General features: G+C 38.0%; 1 protein-coding gene across 7 annotated transcripts in view; it reads right to left on the reverse strand.

Moving 5' to 3' along the window:
- The window catches only part of TLN2 (talin 2), a 141919-nt gene that overhangs the window by 98329 nt on the left and 18916 nt on the right, over positions 1-24674 (reverse strand). For 5 of the 7 annotated variants that reach the window (XM_021554180.3, XM_021554185.3, XM_021554184.3 and 2 more), the window contains one exon: positions 743-825. The exons of 1 other annotated variant lie outside the window; for it this stretch is intronic. The gene's annotated coding sequence lies outside the window, so the exon portion shown is untranslated. Of the gene's footprint in view, positions 1-742; positions 826-12838; positions 12972-24674 lie in introns of all 7 variants that reach the window. One more of the 7 variants, XM_021554183.3, reaches the window with a different exon arrangement.

Raw genomic sequence — 24674 nt, forward strand, 5'->3', positions numbered from 1 at the left:
ATATTTGATACAAATTGATATGTTGCTTTAATTATAGCCTGCCTTGAAAGTTCACTGAAGACATTTTTCAAACATGGAGAATTGCAGGACAAAATTCCATTAGCGACCTTTCAGTATTTCAAGCTCCATTTCCAGATGAGCAGTCAAAGCCAGAGACACATTTAGAACAGTAATGTGGACAATGTCAAAGTAACTCCAACAGATTAAGAACATGGGGTGAGATTTATCAACATCTTGCCTAAAGACAATTTTACCATTTAGTGACATTTTCTTCTGAGACCATTACAGTACAGAAATGGTAATGTATCTGTCAAGTTATTCTAGTAATGATTTTTCCTTGTTCTTTTTGCCACCTCTTACACGTATTCAGATGAAAGAGTTAAGTCATCAGCTATTTGTTTCATACCAATGAAAGGCATGGCTCTTTTTCCTAAAGCTTAGAGAAATCACTTATTACATGATCATGCTCTCCAGTTTCCCTGGCAACTGTTTCAAAATAGTCAATATTTGTCATAGCCAGGTTAATCTCCAGGCTGTTAATTACAGTATTTACTTGGCACTTCAATATTCATACATCGCATTTATATTTCAGCTCACTTTCTCTCTTCATAAACACAGCCACAGAAGTATAGATTTCATGTACTCTCTAAAGAAAATTTTACACTAATATGCACAAGCTTTAAAATTACTTCAGGTTTTATGTAATTATATGCATAACAAAGAAAATTAAACAGGACCTTACCTCAAAATTAAACTTCATTTAATAGAAAATAAGTTTGTCTGAAAGTACTGTTTGATCACATGGAAGGCTTCCAGCAATCAAGTCTGTAACACAAAATACAAACAAATTACTTTCTTATCCCCAGTTCAACAATTTCTGTTTTTCAAGTATCTTCTCTGTCAACACTCTGGAAAGAAAACAACTCAGGAAGTTCTAAGTTTCCTTTTCCCTTCAGGAGTCAGAATTTGCATTGCCAAAATGTCTTTGTCCTCAAAAAAATAAATTTCAGTCCTTCTAAATTACTCACACATAAGAGCTCATAATAAACGAATTCATGAGTTTTTACAGGTAAACACTTTGAAACAGCCTAGTTAATTATGAAAACAGTTGTAGCACAAGTACACTTGTAGCACAAGTCTGGCTGTTAACATAAACTATCACACTGACCTCTCAAAACCATTTATTTTGCATTAACTTTGCTTTTCCATGGTTTACTGTCCCTGTGTGGAATAACAGTCTAAAGCACCACAACTCAGGCCTCTCTGGGCAGTCTCCCTTCTGGAAGTATAATTGCAAAAAAAAGGTAAAAAGTTTTGTTTTGCTTTTAAAAGATGACAAAATCTGTTTCAAACGCTTTGGCTGTTTTGAGGAGGTGGGTTTTCTTTTTTGAGTATTTTCAGGCTTTATTTATTAGACTTGGCTTTCTTTATTTCCCCCCTAGGTTTCTTAGGATCATTTGTCAGTTTTTACTCTAAACAAAAGCTAATATATCATAGTGGTTTAATAATCATGAGGATGGGCAAATCAGTTTGCACACAAGCCATTTAGCAATTCTGAAACCCCACAGTGCTCTGAAATAAAAACCAGCTTCTCTCCCAGTATCTCCAAACATCTCCAGGCACAGAATTAACCAGGCTAAGGTCTGGCTGCTAGCAAAGGCTTGTGTTCCACATGTGCAGGTATGGAAGGCTCTCATCCCATTTTTTGTATCTCCTGGACAACCTAAAAATACAAATGAAGTTCTGATCCACAGCAGCTATCCAAATTTGAAACCAGTTTATGCATAGATTTAGAAAGACCAGGATGTTAAAGAATAAAGTTATGCTTTCATGTAGCTGCATAGCAAAGAATGCCTTTTAGCTGAGAAGCCCACAGCAATAAAAGAATTCTTGCAAATTTTAACCAAATAAAGCTGACAAAAACATTTCTGATAAAACAAATTCATCACCTAATGTTTTTCTTGTCTTGGTTGGTTAGAAAAGCGATTTTTTGCTTTCAGTGGACTTTTAAGCAATATTGGCTCTATGTCAACACAACTATTAACTACAGGTTAACAGATTTAATGCAGGCCAGAGTAAATGCAGTATACATACCACAATTATTTCAGCACCCAATTGATCACCTGCATGTGCATTAAAAACAGCAATGCAGTAGTTTGATACTTGGAAATTTAGATCCTTGATCATACTCATCCAACTTCAATGCCTGCCAAGTTTCCAGTAATGAGCAAATAATGTACAATTACATCTAATTAAAGGTATGCCAGCAGCCTGCACCTCATGGGCTTCCCACTCAAATAGAAGGTCAGGATAAAAGCAAGTTCAGCTCACAGAACACCTGAGACATTCCCCAAGGTGGCCGCTATCAGTGCATTACGGATTGATCTGCAAGACAAGTATCTGCATTACAGTAACATGCCAAATTCCTGTTCAGTACAGCCCATAAACTCACCAGTCACCCTGCTTCCTGGACATCACTATGTCCTTCTCCATACTTGCATATATTTTAAAATTCTAAAATTGTTATCAAGTGCAGTTGTGAAGTAGTTCAGTCACTTGCAACTGCCACCTGTCTTCATTCTCAGTCTTTGTTAACAAAGACACCAGAAGCCCTTTCAAGTCCCCCCGTTCTGTAAGCACAAAGCACCAGCTGAAGCATCTTCACCTCTACTCAGAACCACCATCAATGAAGGCTGACACTTTCTGGATTTGCATCAAAAACTGAATGCCTGTAGAACATACCACACCTAGGAAAGAGCAGAACCAGATGCAGCAGAGAATGGAGTGACTATCCCAATATTGCTTCTTTCTAGTTGCACCACACAAAGGCCTCCAGACAAACATTCCAATTCAATACATGTTGTTACCATCATCATGATTTAAATAGTTATGAAACTGCTTTGAAATCTGCTCTTTTCAAATGCAGTTCCAAACCAGAATCATTGCTTAAAATTAAAAAAAAAAAAAAAAAAAAAAATCAAGCAAACACAAAGAACCCTCAATAATTTGTTTTTTTCAAGCTGTACACCAAACATGAATAACTAGAAATTCATTTTTCTGTAGTTTATCAGGAGGGTCTATCTACTTACTTAAGTGTTAATGAGACTAAAAAGCTAAGGCAACTACTGCATTAACATTTTACATCAAAGGATAAACAACACAATTCATTTGCAAGTACTACCAGAAGAACTCAATGAATAGAGTACCATGTTTCAAAATGACAACTTAATCTTAAATAGTAGATTTTAAGTCATCAGAATACCTAGGAGGAGAAATATGGATATATCTTGTGGAGTCTGAGGAAAATAAAAGTTGCTTGTACTATGATATATGGTAAGACTAGCTGGAACAAACATGACTGTGGCAACAACATTTATTTTTCATGTGGGTTGATTACTGCTGAAGCAGCTGTATATTTTTTACTTAACAACTGGGAGATAAAGAGACCCTAAAAAAAATATTAATCACTGTTTTTTTATTCTATTGTCCTCACTTCCTGGAATGTAGTCAGAGATGGAACTAGACTGCCTAGAAGCCCAGTCAGCAAAGCAGCTGCCCTGAACTCAGGATTTATTTACAATCTATTGGAGGGTAGGAGCAATGAGTGCATAAAGAATCTAATTCCAGAAGTTTACACAGGGCTTTCTGAATATTTGGATTATTTCTTAGCAGTAGCCCCTTGGCTCCCCCCTCCCCTTCTCTTTCCTTAGCTGCAGCAACAGTTGTATGAAATGCTTTTGGTTCAAATGCTCGTGATGTTATTTACCAAACAAGAAAACTGAATAAAGAAAAGCACTGAAGCAGAATGTACTTTCTCAATTCTACTGCAGATTCCTATACCATGAATTAGAAGTAACTTACTTTATAGATATTTCCTAGGTATTCTCTAAATTCTTGGTGGTAACAGTTTAATTCAGTAGCATTTGGATTTCAGGCTCACTGAGATCGAACATAAATTCCAGCATCATCTCATACTACATCTTCTGAATGTGGAAGATCTTTCTGCCTACGTACTTCCTTTGGGTTTATGATGTGTGTTTTTCCTATGCTGTATTTTGTGGGCTGTTCTTTTTGTTTGTGCTTCTTTGATTGTGTGGGTTTGGGGTTTTTTTCACCACAACCAAATCCAAATCTATGGTCCATTACACAGGGTATGTTTTAATCCTGTTGGCATTTGCCACCCCTTTACTGTAGCATCTCTGCTAAATGAATTTACTCATAGCTTAATATTTTAAAGCTATAGACAGGGGAATAGCTACTTTGAGACACTGGCAAATTTAACTTAGGATAACTGGAACATTGGAGAGTTTAGTTCTATGATCAAGTTCCAAACTATGTTCCTTGCACATAATAAACATATTGAATGGCTGTTTCAGGTGTCCTGTAGTGTGTGACTTCTTTAAACTCTTGTTCCTTCTTACCTGTCTCATTTACTTGCTTCAAGACTACTTCATAAATGATCACAATTCACCTAGTAGAAGGTTTTCAGCATTTAGACAAATTTGACTATGTCCCATATGAAACTGCACTGTCAAATACAGCTCTTCCCTACTTGAAGCAAAATGTTATTCCTTAAAAATGGTGAAGTTTTTAAATTGGTGGCCCAAGCCAGACTTTCTGTGAACCTGACAGATGGTGGTAGCTTATCCCTGCACTGGTCTGCCAAAACTCAGCTTTCAGCCCCTCAGGACCTATTACTGCTTCACTCTTATCAGATCTTAACTACTGTTTTTTTAAGCTATCAAGCCTTACAGCAACCTGCACATCTGGGATAATAGTTTTGAGGAAGTCTGATAAAATAGAACAAGTAAATTCTGCAACACAAGAGCAAAGTACGGCATTAATTTCTTCTCAAGGCTTCATGTTTTGATATAGCAGGAGAAAACTATCTGTTGTGATCACTGAAGTCAAATATACTCCGATTAATTTTCAAAATTATGTAAATTTCATCTCTTACATTATGCTGCTGACCCAACTTTCTGTGATTAATGTTCATCTGTTTTCATGAATATAAACTTTTTGTCAAGCAAATATTACTTGCCTTTGGTTCAGGACTCTTCAAGACCAATCAATAGTTTTTCATAAAGGAGCAGTTATTATTCAGACTTTATTCTGAACTCCACCTTCCCATCTAGGTAAATTAAAAAAAAAAAAGGTTGCAATTTTGTTTTCTAGGAGAAAGACAACCTTGTTTAAAGTAAGTTGTACTCCTATTATGATTAAAGTTAAATTGTAACTTTCAGTCTTTGTATTACTATGATTTTTATTATGGCTACTACTACAGAAAAAGCTACAGCAAATATTCACATTCAATCACCCTTGGTAAGTTCTTTAAAACACGTTTGCCCAGAACAGTTGTCTTGTTGGCATCAAAAGGCAAAGCTTCGCCTCTGATGAGAGGCAGTAAGTTTGACATGACTGCACAGGAATGATGTGAAGTGTAAGGCAGCCAGGCCTTCATGCCCTCCTCAGGGCACTGGGAGGTGCCACATGGCAAACCCACCCACCCTCGTGTCGTGGTGACCCTCACATCCCAACACCACCACAGGAGTGGCCACATAATGACAATTACCAACCACTATTATGTAATATCTGCAAGGAGTTAACTACTACAGCCATCATCGATGCTTCTTCATTTATTCCAAAATCTCTGGCTATAGATTTGAACTTAGAATACAGTCCTTTAAAAGCAGAGCTAAACACATAATTTACAACTGTATAATACCATGCATAGTAATTTTAAATTACAGGTAAAGATGCAAAACAGCAGGTTCTCAAAAATGAGTGCATGGCACTTTCCTCACCAAGGTACCATTCACACTACCTGTAGTTTCTGACCTTTTACAATTTGGAATCTAATGTTATCCTTTATTTCAAAAAAGACAGTCTGCAAGCAGTTTAACAAATGTAAAGAAGATGCTAAGCCTAGCTTTCACAAGAACAGCCAGTGTAGCTTGCCTTAGAACACTTGCAGGATACCAGGACCTGAGCAGTGAACACACAGTCCCACAGATCAGAAATCCCTCAGCACAGGGACTATTTTCTTCCCATGCTGTGGTGTTGTACACTCTGAATATCCAAATATGTACTTGCACTCAGGTCAAAATTAAACAGACTTCTCATCCATTTATGGTGCTAAACAATACAGAATTCAGCAGTCTAAGGCAAAGATTCACTGGTTCAGTGGCACCTGCTGAGTTTCCGACCTCCAATGGAAACATAAATAAAAAATAGTACATTTTGCATGACCTTTATGAAAAAGTGTGAATTCAACTGTCATAAGCAACTAGCAAAAAAACAACAATATGGGAACCTGCACTTTTCCTTTGTTGTTAAGTCATGAATCACTCAGGCTGCAAACCTTTCTCCTGAATATTCTACAGTGGGTTCACATTTCCCTTTAAACTACTTATCCCAAAAGGCATATCAATCCAGGATATAACAGGCCGTGTTCTCAATCCCTAATGAGATTGTCTGCAATGTGAACACTTCCACTTTGAATGACGACATGCAATTCATCATCCACTTCTCCCTAAGTATCTGCAAATAAAGTCATTGGCAATATGGCTGTTAGAAGTTGAGATTTCATGTCCAGAGGTGGTGCATGAGCTGAAGAGGCAATAAAATAACAAAAGTAATCTTTCATCAGGCAGGTAAGAGAGAGAGAGAGAGAAGAAAAATAACCAATCCCACAACACAACAGCACCAGGTTTTTGCTGTTGGTATAGTTTCTTCAGAGTGTGTTACCAAAGCAAGGCACCTGCCATTCCAGTGGTGTAATGCTTAAGCTGTCTGCAGTTAACAAAGCTTGCCAGCCAAATCTGTTCATAACAGAACTATGACCCACTCACACTGCAGCAGACAAAACATACAGTTTACTTCTTTGGCATGACTAACAGCTAGCTTGCCAACTTTCCAAACATACTCCTTGAAAGCTGGGCTGCTCCGTGTTTGCATCCAAAGGGTCAGTATAGTAATAGTTCAGAGAGTCCAGATCCAAAGTGTTGGCAACCCAGTTTCAACAGATAGAAACTTTGGATCTTCCATTTTCAAGCTATCCTCATTACCTCAGTAGACTGAAGAGCTTCCTTTTAAAGAGCAGTGGTTTGTAAAATTTCCATATCTTCACACCAAGTTTTTAATTTAGGCAACAGGTTAACTATACCACAAGAAAACACACTTAATCACAAATATACTAAATATACAAAATCTACCTAAGCACAAAAATTTATGATATATAGAGTGAGGAAGTATTTTGAACTCAAACTAGAATGATACAAAACAAATTTAAATTACTTTCTGTTACCATACCAACAAACCCTTGATGGGCCAGGCCAGTCTGCATTACAGAGAATTTCCAAACAAACAAAAAAACAGACAGCACCAGTCCTAGACCTCCTGAGAATGAAACCTGGTTACCAAACAAAATGCAACTTCACTGAGGTGTGGGGGGGAAGTGATTCTGGCCCAACTCTAAATACACACATGTACATATATGTTGTTACTTTAGACATGCAAGCACACATGGCCTTCTTACAGAGCTCATGATGACCTTAGCTAGGTGTCCCCCACGTTCCATCATATCAGCACACTCTGCACTTTCAACATGGTCAAGGCAAGAAGCTTCCAACAGGAGGAAGTCTATTGCATACACATGCCCCAAGGTGAAAACCTCATCAGCACCTAGGAAAAGACAAAACTTCAGAACACTAGGAAACATGGAGAACACCAAATAAACCTTTCTGGGGGGAAGTAAAGGCCAAGGCACAACTTGTTGATTTTCTTATATGCTTGGAGCTCATGTTCTCCCAGTACCATGACTTGGTATCAAGCTTCTATACAAAACTTCAACATTAACCATCATTTCTAAACTACTTTCAATACACTTCCTCCTCCAAATAACAGCCATTTATGCAAGTGAGTGAAGACACATCAAACAGATGAAGAAGCTGAGTGTCTACCTCCTGCATTTACTTCTTGAAGGAGGTACATGTCTTTTGATGTGACTGTGGAAAGGGGAATTTAAAAGGCAGCTTTAATCACTATTTATTAGTGTTCCTCAGCAACGGAGAATTTAGTATGTTTACAGACTGCACACATTGCTGCTGTTCACTATACCAAAAATGCATAAAGCAGTTCCTTTTCTGCCTGATTTGCCTTGAAGGACATTAAGTTAACATTTCAGAAAGAAACAGAAGTTCTTTAACTATGCAGCTGCCAAATCAATTCTTTCTGATTCAAATATGCTTTGAATTTCATAAAATCTTTCCACAGACATAAATCTTTCAGTCCCAAGCACTTCCTGTCATTTTAATTACTTCCCTTCAAGTCCCCTAAAGAACAAAAATGATGCTTTGCAGTGTTCACAGACAGGATGAACAGCACTTACTGTGTCCTAGGGGAGAACACTGTCAGGAAGGGCTATTTAAGTGGGGGAAGAAGGAGAGGCAATTCTGGAAAACACAAACCTAAGAAATGCATACAGTTAATACTCAATTTAAATTGAAAATATGAAAAGCTCAACCTCCTTCTCACTCCCCTCTTCCAGTAAATGGAGGAGAGAGGCCTTCTCTTGACACAATGTGCTTTCCAAGACCATATTTCTGGTATGAGACAGTACCTGAGTTACATTGGAGAACACAAAATAATCCTTTTCAAGTTGTTTCCCCTGCTTCTAGATATGTGGTGGTCCTAGATCAGGGAGTTTTTATATAAATATTTTAAATTTATTCAATAGGGTAAAAAGCAAGCAAATCTCCATCACACTTGTGTACTGAACCAAGTCAGACCTCCAGATGTGTACACAGATTGTCAAATCCCAAGTAATGTCCTTTCCAATCACCCCCACATGGGAGCTGCTTCCATTTCAGATCTCCTGCCCCACTGTGGCTCACCTTGAAGTTACCACCTGTAAGCTTCCTCCACACACCAGCCCAGACTCCCATAATCTTGCTGTGAAGAAATTTAAATCAGGTCACCCCGAGGCAATTTGCTAAAGAGAAAGCATTGTTCGCCTTCACATCAACTAAGCTACTTAAATACTGGAAAAAAAAAAAAAAAAAAAACCCAAAAAAACCTTCAAAACTTCAAGTACTCAACAATCTCAGTCACTCAGAGCTGGCTTCAGTTGTTTATGGTGACTGTAGACCTGCAACACTGCAGCTGCAGATGGAGACAATGCCCTTTACCTGCCACTGAGAAGTGGGGTTAGCATGGTTGCCGTGTACAGCTGCAGGATTTCTAAACAGGGCTAAAAAAAAAAACCAAAAAATCTCAACCAGAACTCTCACCCTAAAACAAAACCACCAAATGCAAAAAAGTTAGAACAGAACTACTCGGCACTCTCAACATGTCAGCAACGTATCAAACTGTTTGTATGGAAGAATGAACTGACTTCTAATACTGTGAATAACAGAGATCCCAGAAAGATGTATTTTCACTGATTTTCCATTCATTGTCCTGGACTCGAAGCCAAAAAAAAACAACTAAATTAAGCAATTTTCCTATCTGGTCTTTTTGAAACACTATAACATCAGTGTGCACAGAATGAAGGCTTCAGAAAGGAAGAGGTAAAACATTGCATTCCTAGCTCCAGTCAGCATATTGCATTTCAATATTTTCACAGTAACATACAGTTGATATCCAAAGTCAATTCCAAAAGTTTTTTCATACAACGTCTGCCCAAGGGACTGATTCCACTGCATTCAAAAAGCACATCTGAAGCATTTATTGCTTCCAGATTTTGAAAGGAGAAATTACTGTTATAACTCAGCTGAGTCATCTTAACAGCTCTGCTAAAATCTCTCTGGTTTTCATCCCAAAGTCTCACTTCAGAAAAGACATGTTTCTTGTGTATTAATTCTCCAAGCATACAAAGCCCATATTCAAGGTTTTGGCAAAAAAAATAGATTTAACAAGGAAGATGAATGCAACCCAGAACTTACAGTGCAGGCTACTTGAAACACTTTTGGGACCTTCAGTTACTGCATACAATACTCCCTAACCTTTATCCCATTCTCTGCCAAAAAGCCAAAACACTGTATTCAGAATTTGCACTAAAAGTAAAATTTGATAATCATGACCTGTGTCCAATTCTGCATTTAATGGTTTTATTGCATCAAGTTAGCACATAGGTGACAACTGACCTCAGTGTTGCAGACACTCAAATTATGTCACATGAGCAGAGCAGGAGCCAATCCAGGCAGACTCCAGTTAATGACAAATGAAGCTGATGTGTAACATTCAGATCTGGAGGTCCAGTAATGCAACAGCTCTGCTACAGACTGAACCCAGCGATCAGAGAACAGGCACTAATCAGAGATGCAAAAAAGTCTGAAACTTCTGCCCAGAGGGCTTTTGCTGTGAAAATGCACAGATCTTAAAATTAAAGTGTCTACCAAGAATGCAAGTGATTGTTGAATGCAACAACTAAAACACCTGCTCAGTAGCACTCATTTTGGTCACAGATCACAGGAATGTATGAACCAACATGAAATAAATTATTAGCATGACATTATACATAAGGCATTTTGGATGAACAGAGCAAGTGAGCATGTCCATGAAACCTGGTGAAATAGTGCAACTGTACTTTGGTAGGTAACATTTAACAGGTCAACAGGCCAAGTGGCAATATCTGAATTCAACTTGCATTTTTATTGCCCTGTTTCTAAATTTGTGGTTTAGATATTAAATGGGTTTTATTATAACAACTTTCAAGTACTCCTCATTATGCTTTAAGTGATAGATTCCACTTCTGTCACAGTGAGCTCTGGAAGCAAAGCTTCTGATTTGTCTGAAAATTCAGAGCAGCCCAACTAAGAACTGTGTTCTGGATTTCCTTTCACTCAGCTGCTCTCATGAATGATTAACACTCAAGTCTTCTACAGCTATGTGTTACTGGCTCCTTGGACAGCACTTAGCTGCACAAGCAGATGGACAACAAGCTTTTGGAAGCAATTCTGCCAAGAATGTCCAAGCCAAATGCTCTTTTTGGACTAGCATGGGGAGAAGCATGTGGGAAGAAACATGCTTCTGGTTGACATGTTTGCCACTTGGAATGTTGCCCTGAACTGGCAACTGGCAAATATTTACAGAGGAAACTTTTCTCTTAGTTAGAAAGTGACAGGAGACATATCAGTCAGAGCATGGAAAATGACAAATCAAGCCTTGTATTTAGAAGCACCACTGTAGGATCAAACACGCTGCAAGACATTAGTGTGCTTCAAGAAACACACACAATAGGCAGAGGAGCAAAGTTTTAGCAATGTAAAATACACAATTCCACAATATCCAATTCTTCTAAAATATTTCTGAATTGCTGGAGGAAAGAGCTTCCCCTTCAGGGAAAAGACCAAGGATTGGTAACTTAAATCTGAAGAAATCCCCACAACTGTCTAGAACTTAGTTCATTTGAGAAAAGCTCATCTATTCTGGCACTGTTTCTACCTCCTTATATCTTTGCAGCTGTACAGAAATCTGTGGAGAGTATTAGCCTCAGATTGCATGGACCCAGAAATGAAGGCTTAAAAAAACATTCATGTGACAGAAAAGACTTTTTCACAACAACCATATGGTTGGGGAAGTAAAAAGCTTTATGATGGACAGTCTATGTCTCTGAGCTTTTATGCCTTCCATCCCAAGGACGCATATGCCTGAAGTGACAGAATTATAATATTAATTGAAATTATAATATTAAACTTCTTGTCACAGGGAAAGCAGGCAGGAAAAAAAAAAGGGAAAAAAACAGAAATGAAGGTTTTTTTATTTCTTTCTTCCCTGATTTTCCTTAGACATATGGGTATGGATAATGTCAACAATCCTAACCTATTTGAACACAGGCAGAAGAGAAAACATTCAAAAAATGGTAAGACAAAAAAAGTAATCTTATAAGTAATACTGATACATGAAACAAAAGAGTTGAGGGGAAATGACTGTACAAAGGAAATGTGTAAAAGGTGCTGTACAACTATCACAGAGTAGACTTTTAAAACAACAAATCAAAATTTACAACAAAATCAAGATAATAGTAAAAGCATAAATTAATAGCTGCATCTGCAGAACCTTCTGCCTTGACATCTGTGCTTCAGTTGAACTGGCAGGTTGCACAGGCTGCACAAAACCTTCAAAGAAATCAGGCTTTGGGGAAGAAAGGGCCACCTAGCCATGCTAGGTATTGCCCCATGGTTGCAATACCAAGACAATAAAAGATATTCTTAAGAATTTCAGAGATGGAAGTAGCGGCAAAGAGGACCAGTGTAACAACAACCAGGACCTCAGCAACTTCAGGGGTTTTCATCACAAGAGAGTCAAATATACCCTCACAAAAACACAGTAGCTTTCTTCAAGGTCGTGGGGTGGTTTAGAATTCTCCCAGAAACTTCTGTGCTCTCTACTTGAAGCCCAGTTTCCCCTAAGTTTTCATCTTCAAGTTGCAAAGGCAGTTTTTCCCTTTAACTTTCATTTCCAGCAGCAACTGCTCCACAATAGCCTTCCAGTTCCCCCTACCAGGCACTCCTTCGAAACAACCAAGTTTTAGGACACGTTCCAAGGCATCTCTCATTCTCCACAGGGGATTTAGAAGCATTCCCAGCTTTTCCACTGGTCCAAAAAACAAGCAGTTGTTTCTGTCATGTGGTCCATTTTCACTGTTTTTATGAAGTAAGTCACCCCTCTGAGGACTGTAAGTAGAGTAAGCTGTCAGCCTTTAAAAGTGACAATTCCAGCAGAGGTGCCAAGGCCCTAAACTACCTTTTGAAGAAGATACCATATGTGCAACCACACAATTCTCCCTACTGCACAACACAGCTGAATGCTGAAAGTGACACCAGTAAAAACTTACTGAAGTTACTTTGTATCTCCATATCTTCCTTTGTGGCTGCAAAAACCCTGCTTTAATCCAGTCGTCCAGAACAAACTTCCACTGTAATTCCAGGGCTTTATTTCACAGAAGGCATTGTGCACAGCAATATGAGCTGGAGAATGAGAAGACATTGTCAACAAGCAAAGCACGTTTCAGCCACATGGTCAAATTCCAGTTGTGACCTTATTCCAATACACTGCAGTGGGGTGATAGGATTTAACAATACTCGAATTTAGCCCAGAGGAAAAAAATCCATGTTTCTGTTGTTATGAACTTCAAAATCTAAATTTTCAAAGGTCCCTGCTCCAAATTAAAAATTCATACAAAAAGAAACTTCCAATAATGAGACAGTTTCCAGAAAAGTTCAGGGGTTATTCGGTCTCCCAAGGAATTTGCCTTCCCACACAAGCTGTGAATTTGAATGATACTCAGAATAGTTGTTTTTCTATCTTTGCTGTAACTAAAATTTTTAACTAAGATTTCCTGACATTCTTGTACCAGAATATTCATTAACAAGTAGCCAACTTTCCAAACAGAAGTATTTGAAAACAGAAATAGTGATTCCAAGACAATTGGTTACTGTGCTACCTGACACCTGCTAAACATAACTGGAAATTTGAGTTCTTTTTCTAGACAACTAGACATCCTAGTATTGCTCTTAATTTTATTTCTAAGGAATGTCTAGTGTTAGATTAGAATAAAGACTGACTTGAGAAGTTCACTGTTGGAAAACTGCTTGCAAGGGCTGTTGTGCTCTTAGTTCAAGAGGGGACATTTTTTCTTAAATCAAACTGTGGCAAAAGTTAATTATTTCTTACATAAATACTTCTGAAAAAATTGGCTATTTTTGACCAGCATGTACAGTGTTCTTCACTTAGCAGCTTAATTCTGGATGCACAATGCCAGCTGTGGCAGACCACATGCACGCTCAGAGAGTTAACCAGTAAATCAGCTGATTTAGCTTGGCCCACAATGTGCAAAAAAAGGGCATCAGAACCCCACCCCAACTATACAACAAAGCCCTACACTGGACAGCTATATTTTCTACTTAACTGCAAATGTTTCTGCTAATGTTTTCATTTAGAGAAGGGGAAAAAATCCCATTGGCGTGCTCTAGTCAAGATTATTACCTTTTGTACCTTTTAATTTGCTATGCATGCTTTGTTAGAACATTTTTAGATAATTTCAGGTAATTTGACAGCTATGCTGTTTAAAACCATGGTTTAATCACTTCTGACTCTGGCATGGTTTGTTTTATACAAGGCTTCCCACTGTCTTGCTTGATCCAGTCTAAGATGAGCTTACAGAAAATGAATTTACAAAATGAACCAAGAGAAAGCTGAATATGTACATTTTTTAGCAAGCACTGCTATCCAAGAGAGCACTTTGGGCATGCTAAATGACAGCCTAGACAAGGGGAAGGAAAAGCAAAACAGATCCTAATCGTGTAGTTTCACATAGAGTTGTGAGCATGATGAAGAGGCAGACACAAACACTAAAATCTAGGCCATGAAATACCACCTCATTTACATGCACAGTTTCTGGAAAGACAAAAGTGGAGGAGTTTACAGTCAATGAACTAAAACTCACTGATTCTTTCCTAGCATCCTCAAAGACAAAACACAGTCCCTTCAAACAACATGAACAACCAGTAAGCAAAAGAGGCAACCAATTTACATCAGGCTCTCCGTACAGGGAGATCTTCCAATCTGAAACCTGCTGGCTAGTTGTAGTTGTCCTCAGTCAGGGAAATCTAAGTTTTAAAATGCTCTTAGCAACATCTAATTGCTTATCTTCATCATTTCTAGCCTACCTGATAAACAGCCTCGACTACAAAGAGCTTTATTCAAAATTATTTATTTACTGAGTAAAGACCAAAACCAACTGACACCTGTCATAAGAGGAAGCTGGCATCCCATTCCCTTTCTGTCTGCTGCCTCCCAGAGCTGACATCATTTCTCATGTCTGACCACAATTTCTTATAAACATCCATAACTTGACTAGAACTATGTAGAAAAAGACCTGACAGCCAAGTCCATTTTTGGAATATTAGCTTGCAACCAAAGTATCTGAGAGCATCTGCAATGCAGAAAAATCCAATCAAGTTCTGCAGAGCCTGCTGTCCCACCACTGAAGGTCATTTATGCTCCTGATGTGCTCCCACAGGTTTCATCTGTAAAATGCAGTTTGCAAAGCTGCCTCTTTCTGGCTGTGTCTCTCCTCACTATGTGTAATGTGCTCAGCCAGGAGAATCCTACATGAAAACTGCTATGGTTTAATAACAAAGCAAAATCCAGCTAGGTTAGGTAATTTTCTTGCCTCCGCAATAGAACAGCAGTTCAGCTTTAGAAAGTTAAAAGTTAAAACTTGAACAAAAAATACAGGCCAGTGTCTTTCATTTCAGCACTTATATACCATAAAATGCAATGAAATTCAATTGCAGTCACTCAGGCTTTCTTATGTCATTATTTCTACTCTATGCCACATTTCATATGACAAGACAAAATTTAACTGTTTAATCAGCATGCAAAATTTCATGCAATAATTACACAAGAATTTTCACCAACCACTTGTTTCTCCATTAACATTCAATTAACATATTCCACTATGGACACTTCAATACAATTTCAACCAGTTCTGCCATCAAAACATATTCCACTATGGACACTTCAATACAATTTCAAGCAGTTCTGCCATCAAATGGAATAGAATATGGCATTACATGATAATCAGGACAGCTTACAATTTACACTTTGACACCTTGTTACTTAAGCAAATCCATATTCCCCACAAACTAAACACTACAATTTAGCTTAAATTGATTTGCTTCACATTAATTAATTAATCATATCAGCTCCTAAACCCCTAATAGTGCCTCAGAAAAATGAACAAATAAATTAAAATTAAGTTACACCACCACATGAAAAAGAACTGTTTACATGGTATTGTTATAAAAAATATCAAAGTCCCTCCTCTTTTCAAAAACTAGATTCCAAATGCTGGACTTCTGGGCTCTGCTGTAAGGATATATTTAGTGCCAATATACTGCTCTCATCTCAGATTACACTATTTAAATCTAAAAGGCAATGCACGTGTTGAAGAGAACTGTTAAAGAGTAAACATGAAAGTCCTGATGGAAAGTTTCTGTGGACTAAATTAAGCCTTCTAGAGATAAAAAATCAGGCCTTACAAGTGGAGAACTTGGACACCTTGTTTGTCACACTTTTTAGCCTTCAAAGGTGCCTGTACTAATTCCTCAGTTCAAGATGGGAAGAGATTAGTTGCTCTATTAAATTGCTCTAGAATATTAATTCAATTGCTCTAGAATATCAATTCTATTAGCAGAGAAGACCCCTTCTCCACCAGGCTGAGACATAAATAGGGCCACCACACTCTAAATAAGGCCCAGATAAAAGCTAAGTCCTGTGGTTTCCAAGCTCTTTACCCTTGAAAGGGCAACCAACCACACAAACCACAAGAGGCAGAGGACCAGAACTTCTTTTGTGTATAAAGCTGTGAAATCTTTCACAGCCTTGCACAGGTGCTTGATAGCTTGAGATTGCTTCAGCTGCCTCTGTTCTCTGGATATGGAGAGGAATAACAGTGCCCTTTCCAAAGCAAGTAGACAGCCTTTAGAAGGACCAGGAATGACTGTGCTACCTGAAGACCAGAGGGTAGAAAACAGCCGGCTGAAGGGAAGATAAAGAGAAGGGTTTGGCAGCAATTCCTCATTCCATGTAGTGCTTATGAAAAACTGTATGTGGCATTCACATTTGATGATAAGAAGCTTGGGACACACAACAGCAGGAGGCTGAACACCTGAAAATCACCTTCTGTGGCTCTCCAAAACTGCATTATGCAAGTCAATCCACTACGGAACTACAGCTTCTGCTGCCCTATCACCAGAGCCCCTGTCCTTTAGTATTAGGGAAAAGCTACCCATTTGCTGACCATGCTCAGAGCTCAGATTTTCAGTTGAACCAACTTCACTTCAATGCAACGGGAAGAAATACAGCCCCTCACTTGTATCTAAATGAATGTTAGGGGTATTAAGCAAATCCTAACTGTGCTTAATTCCTAACCAAAAAACTGACCTCAGCTACATGCATGGCACCTTTAATTACTACCAGCTCTAAGTAACAACTGAAAAATTATGCTGGGTAATTTTAGAAAATAATTTACAGTATTTTAAAATGAGAAAAAGAAAAAAAAATACTTAAAATAACAGAAAATTACAGAGTTGTCATATTAAAGAAGTTTGACCTTTCTGACATTGTTCCCTTAGGAGCCTCCTGCAGCAGCAGGCAAAAAGCCAAGTCAGGAAATCCAGGCTGTAAAAAGGAGAAAGCTGACAGCATGCAGGTGATGAACAAGTTAAGAGTGGTAAATGGAAGCAATAGTGTACACTGAAGACAACAGCCAGGACCACAACAGTTGCAATGGTTTGTAGAAAACGAAGTTGCAAAGGCAGCTGCAGCATTAGAAAAATTAAAGCATCAAATAAAGACTGAGATATCCCAGCATCTCTCCTTCCGGTTAACTCAATTTACCTGAAAAAAATTTCTTATTTAAAGATGATCCAAGTATGAACTTAAGCAGTTTAAAAATTTTACATTAGAGCAACAACTGCAATGAAAATGCAGGGTTTGTTTTCATTTTTGTCCCCCGCATAAATGCGAGGATGGCTGAACTCCTGTTAAACTAAACAGAAGCTCACAATGAGATTAAGATTCAGATATAACTTGACAGTGTCAAATCTGTACTGACAAGTTAGCAGACACCTTTCTTTTAACCACATTCCCTGGAGGAAGAGAAAGGCTGAGTAAAATCCCCAGATGGTCTGAAAGAGCCAAAGTGAACAGTTAAAAACCAAGGGGCCACCTCTCACCGAATGTAAACTGAGTAAATGTAAATCCTACTGAGTTTTCTATCTGGTGAAGACTGAATTTGATCCCTCAGTGTTTCTAATAAGGAAGAAAAGCTGCAGACACTTATTTCTTCCTACTTTTCCTCATTCAGCTCAACCACTGACAGCCAAGCACCAGTGTTGGACCTTTAGATCAACAGACCTTTACAGTTTTCAATTCATAGACTGCACAACACCACATTAGCTACCCTGAAAGCAATCCAAGTGTATTATCAAAGCTCCAGTCATAGAAACACTGGGAGAAGTGCTACAGTCAGCAAAAAATGCAAAATTAATTTGTCAGAAATTGTACATGTTGGTTTTGCATGGCACTAATGCATCTTTGATTTTTTTTCTATTTACTCCCAAAGCACCTTCTAAATGAGCATGTGTTACCCTCCTGACACCACTCACATGAACTTAAAATCACTTGACCCACTTGAAGACAACAGCAGCATAATTTGAAGTACTTTACTTCACAGAAAAAACATTTAAATGCCAAGAGAGTACCCTAGCCTGTACTGCCATTTCCCATGGAATCCATATACAATTTAACTCACTCTGGTCTCTTGCTGAAGTTCTAAGATGCCTTTATCCTAGCTCATGGATAGAGATGGGTGCTAACAGCCATGCAATAGAAACACTGAAGACAGAGCATAGAGCATGTGGAGCAAGGAAATGTGCCCACAAAGAAGTCATAGCAAGCTCTTCACTGTACTCTGTATTTGAGGATATTTTTCAGAGGAATTCAGTTTACAGTAGTGACCATTTGATTCTCCCCAATGTTAAATTAGGCTTTGTGGCCTACTCCTCCACAGATTTTTTTGGTCCCACATTCCAAGCAAGTTGTAACATCACCAGTGTGTCACCTATTCAACTTTCCCTAGTAAACAAACACTTCTCTTTCACTGCTCTTGCCACCTAGAATAGATCTCCTCAGATCCCAAGCAAAAGTAGGGCAGAAGGAATTTCATTTCAGCTATTCTGGCAAGAATATTACAGAAGAAAGACAAACAGGATGCCAATGTACATCCTAGTGATGAAAGTACCTCCTGGAACTAGCCCCTCTTCGGTCTAGATATGCAATTAAAATTCAACCCGGTATTGTATAATCCACTTCAAAATGAGAGCTATCTACTCAGTTAGTGAAAGCAAAATAATTCAAACAAAAAACTCATCACACAACATCTGCACACATAATTGCTAAACAGGAAGCTTTCTTTGTTTTGCATAATAGTTTAATAAACTGCAGACTGGATTTTTGAGGTGGTAGCATTTGTAAATCTCAACTGCAAAATAAAAATAAGATTCCAAGTAAACAAAAGCAACCTATTCTTCCATTTACATCAGCTTTCTTACAGGAACCTTACAAAAGTATATATTAACTTGTTTACCCAGGCAGGGAAAGTATTTTTTTTCATGACCAAACATATCCATGGTTATGATGCAGAGTCTGTTCTAGGTTTAGAGTTTTCTAAAAGTTTCCCAAGACTTTTAAAGGGTCTGATCGTGGCAGCAGTTTATAAAGTTCCCACCCATCAAAGAAGAGTTGCAGAAATACGAAAAAAACCCTAAGCTGCAGAGCAAGTATTCACAGCTTTTGCCCTCTTGAGCTGTTGCCTCACACACAAAGCAACACACCATTGACCTTGCAAAAGGCTGAGAACCCAGTTCTGGGACAGTAATCAAAGCTGCTGACAAAGGGGGCAAAACAGCTCCTGCTCCAGAGCTCTTTTGCACATGGCAAAGTTTGTTCTGTAAGCTAAAAGGGAATATGCATAAGGCACTCCTATTTCTTGAAAATCTTTGAAGTCTCAAGTATTAAACTTCACTAATATGTTCTTTATCTTACATAATTTCAGGCAGAAGCTTTTTTCCCGTAATATTGAGCACTTCACCTCAAGAAAGTACAACTTAAACTCTGTTCCCATCTCTTATCTAAATAAGATCTTTCTTTAAAGGACCCTTGATGAAAAGACTCTACAAATTGTAGATGTGTGAGAGTAATACCTTTCAACTATTGCAAATATCAGTCAATGACCACCTGAACACTGGAAGCTGTTCAAAGCTTCCTTCTAGCTGCATTTCTAATTCCTATATTCCTTAAATTCCAGGAAAAGAACTATGCTTTAATGATAATAAAAGAACTGACAATATAAAACCAGATTTTTCACTCTACACTATCATTATTTGGCACTGCAGTCCCAGCATACTTGGTAGCTCCTCAGACTTCTGGATTCTATTATGTTACTGCTCCTAAAATGTTTAAGCTTTCCTCTGTCTCCCCTTAGTTATCAAATGTATCTCACCCATTTAGTTAACTTGGTCAAAGTAGGTATTTTAAGCTCAATATTTCTCTATACATTTTCAAAAGATATTTAACTTCTCATCATTTATGTATGAAGATAACAGCTTCTGACACATCCTGAATTTAACTGGCTAGAACTGCTTATCTATTTATTTGAAGTATGGAAAGCATATACAAAGGAAAAAATATTTGGTAGAACAGAATATTTAAACTGGAATTCTCTCTCACTCTTTCCTACCTCTCAGGAAACATGCTTTCTCTATAAGCCTGATCTCAGAAAACATCAGAAAACTCTCCAGATATAACAGAGTTGACTGATAAAATATGCCTGATTACCAAGACAGGCCTGATTACTTAAGTTCAGTATCATCTTCAAAGTCATATAAATTGGACTGTTTTTCTTTGAGAACAACACATATATAATCTAAGAAAGAAAAAGCAGAGAGATAGCAACAGGAAGAATTCTGCTAAAATGTGGACAGGTACAAAAGGTCCTCCTACTATCTAGAATGTTCAGAGAACATGAAGCAGTGTGCACAGAATTTAGTTAAAATGCACACCATTTTACACCTGATTTAACTGTGACTTTTTAAATACTGAAACAAGAATAAAGCACACCATTTTACACCTGATTTAACTGTGACTTTTTAAATACTGAAACAAGAATAATGCCTTAGCTTTAAGTTCAGGACAAATATTTCAAGGCCTATTCCAAGGGGTCTTTCCCTACTGCTAGAAAAGACAGTAGGGAAAGACCCCCTGGAACAACGTGTTAGCTTTACAGTCAGCACCAATTTCTTACAAGCTTTAAATTTCTTCAAATATGAACTGACACAACTTTCTAAAACTCATAGTATTGAAGTTTTAATGATTAGGCTGCTTAAACTGGCCCTGCATCTTAAATTACATTATTTTTGAGCAGTTCTTTCTTGCAAAAAGAATCTTCAGAATCATCTTTGAACTACAGAACCCATCAGCACAATGATACTAAACCAAAAGTTGCACATGCAGGACACAAATCCATAACCTGAGGCTGTAGTAGGCTTTAGGAGAAGCTGAACAACAACATATTGGCAAACTTCCTGGAACTCAATCTGAACAGAAGTCAAGGACACCTGGGCAACACTGTGGGGTTGGTGACACAGCACGAGCCCCGACTATAACAAAGAATGGTTCAGTGTTGCCCTAAGATCAGCCCTCACAAGCCAAAAAGCCAAGTTGGGAAGCTCTGCCTGAACAGTAACTTCATTGTTGGACTGACAATGCAGTGGAGATTGGCTTCATTTGGGTCTCTGAGGTTCAACATTTCCCCCTCTGTAGGAGAGGCCATTTCATTATACTGTGTCCTCCTTAAAAGCTAGTATATAATTAAACCTTTAAATAAATTAACCTTGAAGCTTTTAAGAGTTACTCTACATATATACATAGTGAGATAAGGAAAGAAAGTAAATTACACTTTTTTTTCTCTTAGTCATTTTCAAATCTGGAACAGAAGAAGCAAAACTTCCTAGCAATAGTGGTGACGATTGATGTATACATAGTAGCAGCCCCAAGTACCGAGGGTGAATATCAGCAGGGCAGTAAGCAGCTGAAACTGCTGAAACAGGGGTAAAAATTCCAATAAGTCCAAGTGTTTGCACTTCAAAATCTACTCAGTATTCAGACAGTTAAATATAACTAATACTGAGAATCAACTGTATTGACAGAAGAAAGCCATTCCAGTGGAGACAGAAATGGCAGTGGGAGAAGAAAATTAATTTTATTTCCACTTGGATGTTCTTGTGTCCAAAAATGGCCTCAAATAAAATACTGGGGAAGCTAAATTACTATGCCAATCTTCATTAAAAGAGAAAAAAAGAAACACAACAAAACTTATAAAGTCAAAACACATGTCACATGATGAAGAAATTTTCATTTTCAGAGCAAGATAACTGATGAAGACATCAATAGATTCTCTCAAAGGGAGATGTGCAGTTTCCCATCACATCTGAATCACATTTTGACTGAAGGATTTTCATGTTTCTGCCTCCTCTCATAGTAATTGAGGCAATGATAAAAATATTCTAACATTTCCCATTTCTGGATTATGACAGTATGAAATCCTGGCAACAAAACCCAGGTTTTTTCAGTTCAGGTATTTCTCTAGGACCCAATTATTGCAGCATACTGATATTTGGAATACTATGCAGTGTTTATTATGGCACTCCCATCAAGGAGAACCTAATGAATTATTCAAAAAAAAAACAAGCATTTTTATTTTTCATTGCTATTTCAGTAATAATTGTCTTCATTTTCCATTCTTCTACAGAGAATACCATTTCCTCCAGAGTAGTTGTTCAAATATGATATTCCTAGTTTTAGCCACAACTTTGCAACAACAAAAAGTACAAAGCAGCAAAGGCACCCAAGTAGTCCCCCGAGGCTGCTGATTAGGGACCCAGCTTCAGTGGTCTGAAATAAGAGATGGAGTGATACATTTAGCTGTTCATCATAGAAAACACACACTGGTGATGACACAGTTTGCATGTGCCTAAACCAGAAAGGCCTTTCAGCATACCTGCTAAAGCTCCAGCTACAGAGGTGGCCAAGAGGGGAACCAGAAAAGAAAAAGGCAAAAGAACTCACTAACCATGAGATCAGTGGCGAAATCAAGTCAGTTGCTACAGCTACAGTGCTTCAGTTCCTGAAGCCAGCTCAGACATCTGGGCAGAAATACCAGACTCTCATCAGAAATGCCACCTAACCAGACACTCCCTGGGCATTTAGAAAGAATGCTGCTCAGATGACATGACTTGTTTCCAAACTAAGCAACTGTAACAAAATGTACTACAACACAATGTATGTATTTACCATGTACCAGTATACAAATAACTCCTGTGAATAATTCACATGCCAAGAACACTGAGATGAGGTGGAACAACATGGTGTCCTGTCAAAGACAAAAGCTCCTCATAGCAAACTCCAGACTGTCAAATTTAATCCGATCATACTGTTATTCTGAATACTTCACAGTGTTCCTCCTCCTGTTGATACAGTTTTATAGCTTATGCAGTTAAATACTTCCCCTAAGATGGTAAGACTCTAAAGAAGATAGATACATGAAAGGAATCTTTTCTGCTCTTTTTCTCATTTAATATTTTAAGGGATGCAGATGTAAAATCTAGTTCTAAGACAGCAGCCTAAACTCTGATTACTGATCAGCTAAGGCTAAGAATAAAAGCTAAGAATAAAATAAATGCTGGCACTAGCCACTTGTTTTGCCAGTTTTCTTAAACCACACACTCTATCACTCTGACTGGTGCTATCTGGCTTTGAGGTATGTAGAGCATTAAATGCCAGTAAAATATTCCCCCATACCACTGTACTTACTGGTTCCTTCCTGCCAATCTGGGATCTCTGAATAATGAAACAGGTCTACAGGACAGTCTAGGAGCAAGCAAGACTTAGATGTTAACACACATCAGAGTACTGTTGTGGGGAGAAAAACACTTCAAATACTTTACTTAAGCTAAGAGGTATGTGAAAGAAACAGCATGTTATGACACTGCTTTTCAAAATGACAGACACACCAAGCCAAATAACAGAAAAGCTTGAATAACTTGACTTGTGGCAGCAAAGCAACCACACTTCGGTCCTTCAGAGTAAAGTTAATAACAAACTAGGGCAGCTCAAATTGCAGAACTGAGCTGGAATGACCTGACAGCAGCAACTGCTGTCCAAACACACATGAGCTACAGCAAACCTACAGTGTTTGATCAATGCTTCCAAGAAAGTCCATACTAGAGATGTGTGGAGAAAAAAGAAACTCTTGATAGGTAATTTTAAGGTTTGCTGTGTCACTGTTTCTATCACCCAACAACTACTTGTAGACAAGGTATCTTCATTTTCAAGATATGTATGATAAAACACTACAGCGAATCAGCAACACTTCAAGCAGTGACCGTTTCTGAATCCAGCTTCTCTTTAAATGTCATTTGTCCTCACTGACATCCATGAACCTGAAGGCCAAAGTCTGAGGCTGTCAAAAACTACAATATTTTTGCCAAATCTTAACAGAATACCTTTAAGAAATGCCAAGTTTTACATATTTCTAAAAATCCCATATTTCATTCTCATGCAACTCATCAATTCAGCATTGACATATTTAGGCTAAACACAGCAAACTAAGCAAAGAAATTACACTAGAGCCAGTTGAGTAAATATTGCAATCCAAAAAGGGTCTTTAGTATTCCTGAGTGTTAAATCATTGATTCTAAAATGCTAATTTGAGAAGAAATGTATCTTCTACAACTAAAGTGCTTCTTCATGGACCTCATCTCCCTTTCAAATTACTAAAATTCACATTATGCATGTCTAACAAATGCTTTTTACTTTAATACTTGCCCTTGAAACTTTCAACATGCTCACAAAGTTAAAAGAAATACAGTGTTTTAAACAGGACTTAGAAGCTGCTGATAGTGTTATCCAGTGATGCAAACACTAAAGCAACCCTACGTATGCATGCATACACACAGCCTACCCTTTAGTCCTGACTGGTTTCATTACTCCCAACCTCAGTAATGAACACGCCACTACAATATGTTGTTAGAGGTTCCAAGCAT

The sequence above is a fragment of the Lonchura striata genome, chromosome 11, assembly GCF_046129695.1.
Source record: "Lonchura striata isolate bLonStr1 chromosome 11, bLonStr1.mat, whole genome shotgun sequence".
NCBI classification, from domain to species: domain Eukaryota; kingdom Metazoa; phylum Chordata; class Aves; order Passeriformes; family Estrildidae; genus Lonchura; species Lonchura striata.